The 3,084-nt window shown below is 46.1% G+C and overlaps 1 non-coding gene across 1 annotated transcript; it reads left to right on the top strand.

The window, feature by feature from the left end:
- Positions 1-2,650: 2,650 nt before the first annotated feature.
- On the top strand, positions 2,651-2,722 carry trnaw-cca. Its single transcript has one exon. It is a non-coding gene; the product is annotated as a tRNA-Trp (tRNA).
- Positions 2,723-3,084: the final 362 nt, after the last annotated feature.

The following is a 3,084-nucleotide window of genomic DNA, read 5'->3' as shown; positions in this document are numbered from 1 at the left end:
ACTCCAAAAGAGATTCCAATGATCCAAAAATGTGAATCCTTCTCCCATATACGAGCTCCTCAGCCATGCATTCATCTGCTCTATTCTCCTATTCCTGCTCTCACTAGCTTGTAGCACTGGGAGTAATCCAGATATTACTACCCTTGAGGACCTCCTTTTTAAATTTCTGCCTAACTCTCTGTAATCTCCCTTCAGAATCTCAACCTTTTCCCTTCCTATATCGTTGGTTCCAATGTGGACAATGACCTCTTGCTGGCCCCTCTCCCCCGTGAGAACATTCTGCACCCTCTCTGAGACATCCTTGATCCTGGCACCAGGGAAACAACACACCATTCTGCTTTTTCTCTGCTGGCCACAGAAACGTCTTTGTGTACCTCTGACTACAGAATCCCCTAATACAATTGATCTCTTGGAAGCTGACGTTCCCCTTGTTGCATTAGAGCCAGTCTCAATACTAGAAACCTGGTTGTTCGTGCTACGTTCCCCTGAGAATTCATCATCCCCTACATTTTCCAAAACAGCATACATGTTTGAAATGGGTATATCCACAAAATACTTCTGCCCTGGGTGCCGGCCTTAGATTAGATTAAATTACTTACAGTGTGGAAACAGGCCCTTCAGCCCAAGAAGTCCACACTGACCTGCCAAAGCACAACCCACCTAGACCCATTCCCCTATATTTACCCCTTCACCTAACACTATGGGCAATTTAGCATTACCAATTCACCTGACCTGCACATCTTTGAATTGTGGGAGGAAACCAGAGCACCCAGAGGAAACCCACGCAGACACGGGGAGAATGTGCAAACTCCACACCGTCGCCTCAGGCGGGAATTGAACCCGGGTCTCTGGTGCTGTGAGGCAGCAGTGTGCCACCGTGCTGCCCACACTTAGACTTCCTGGAGTTAACCCATCTATGTGACTTTATTTGAGAGTTTCCCACCTTCCTATAATTGCTATCCATCTCATACTGTTGCTGTTGCAAATTCCTCATCACTTCCATCTGTCTCTCTAACCGATCCACTCGATCTGATAAGATTCACATCCAACAGCATTTATAGCAGATATAATCCACAGTAACCCTTAAACACTCTTTGAACTCCCACATTTGACAAGAAGTACATATCATTGCAAAGGCCATTTTTGCTCTTTCACAATCTACAAACCCAGAAAATAACACCGTCTTATTCCTCTACAAAACCCGGCCCCAGGTTAAATTAAGAGCTATGGCTTATATTTTAAGTTTAATCAAGAGACTTATCTCCAAACACATATAATCAAGAAAGAACCCACTGTACTCACTAATACAGCCTTTCTCTTGGACAGACTTAAAACAACAATTAACTTATCTGATTCTGTGCTGTGAACTTCGCCCAAACCGAATCCTCCAAGATTAGTTGTGAAATTCACTGTTTGTTAATTTTCCCAGATGCACTCCGATGTCCAGCGACACATTAATTCTAAAACAGCAAAGGCAGTAACTGTGAAGATTCGTTCTCTCTCTCTCCTGCACAGTCCTCACTATGTGCTTCCTATGTCCGCTCTTCTCCCTTTTAAAACTGCTGCTGTTTTGACTTTTTTTCCCAAAGTTCCAAAACAATGCAACAGCATATATAACAGTAATTGCTGCTCCTGGAATTGGAGGAAATTACCTCCAACACCTAAAATACCTCAAAAAAGGAGCAGCTCTGACAGTCAGAAATTTTTCCCGTCCTCCATCTTGGATTACCCAGAATCCTTTGACTTCCCACAACCTAGGTTTCGGGCAAGAGCCCTTCATCAGGAATAAAGGCAGTGAGTCTGGAGCGTGGAGAGATAAGGTGGAGGAGGGTGAGGGTGGGGAGAAAGTAGCATAGAGTACAATGGGTGAGTGGGGGAGGGGATGAAGGTGATAGGTCAGGGAGGAGAGGGGGGCGTGGACCTGACCAGGTAGTCACGGAGGGAACGGTCTTTGCGGAAGGCGGAAAGGGGTGGGGAAGAAAATATATCCCTGGTGGTGGGGTCTGTTTGGAGGACCCCACCGCCAGGGATATATTTCCCTCCCCACCCCACATTCTCCCTGTGTCTGCGTGGGTTTCCTCCGGGTGCTCCGGTTTCCTCCCACAGTCCAAAGATGTGCAGGTCAGGTGAATTGGCCATGCTAAATTTCCCGTAGTGTTAGGTTAGGGGTAAATGTCGGGGAATGGGTGGGTTGCGGTTCGGCGGGTCGGTGTGGACTTGTTGGGCCGAAGGGCTTGTTTCCACACTGTAAGTAATCTAACCTAATCTATTGTTAGCTCCGAACAGTTTCCATTAACAGTTATTCACCCTCAAACGCAGATGGTTATCTACTCCTTTTTCTGTCCAACAGTTCTTTCTTCGCTTTGGGCTCTGTCCTGATCTCCGCCTTCCTCCCACAATATCTCCTGCATATAAACCGACATTTTCCCAATCACCATCAGTTCTGTGGAAGGGTCACCGGCAACTCCTGTTTTTTGTTTCTGATATACAGCATCCGCAGGTCTTTCAGATTTTTATTGAGAGAGAGTTGGAAATTGTTTCGAGAGACAGAACAGACATGAACTGTTGATCTCCTTTGTTACGAAGAGCATAATATCATTGCAGTGCGATCACTTCCCTTAACCATAAATAGAAGTGAATAGCTTTCTGTGAGCTTGTGGCGCAACGGTAGCGCGTCTGACTCCAGTTTAGAAGGTTGTGTGTTCAAATCACATCAGGCTCACTGACGTCAACTTCTTGCATTTCAAATCATGAAAGGAGTACGTTCACTCGGGTTATTTGTTGAGTCAAGTCTTCTTTACGGAAACTTTCGATCACACGTGAAGCTGTGCTGTCAGTTTGATTTGTGAACACTGTGTCGTCAGGCAGCATCCAGGGAACAGGAGATTCGACGTTTCGGGCACAGGCCCTTCTTCAGGAACCTAAATGTCGGGGAATGGGTGGGTTGCGCTTCGGCGGGTCGGTGTGGACTTGTTGGGCCGAAGGGCTTGTTTCCACACTGTAAGTAATCTAATCTAATCTATTGTTAGCTCCGAACAGTTTCCATGAACAGTTATTCACCCTCAAACGCAGATGGTTATCTAC

Source organism: Chiloscyllium plagiosum, chromosome 44, assembly GCF_004010195.1.
Source record: "Chiloscyllium plagiosum isolate BGI_BamShark_2017 chromosome 44, ASM401019v2, whole genome shotgun sequence".
Taxonomy (NCBI): Eukaryota; Metazoa; Chordata; class Chondrichthyes; order Orectolobiformes; family Hemiscylliidae; genus Chiloscyllium; species Chiloscyllium plagiosum.
This window is presented reverse-complemented; position numbering and strand designations above follow the sequence as displayed.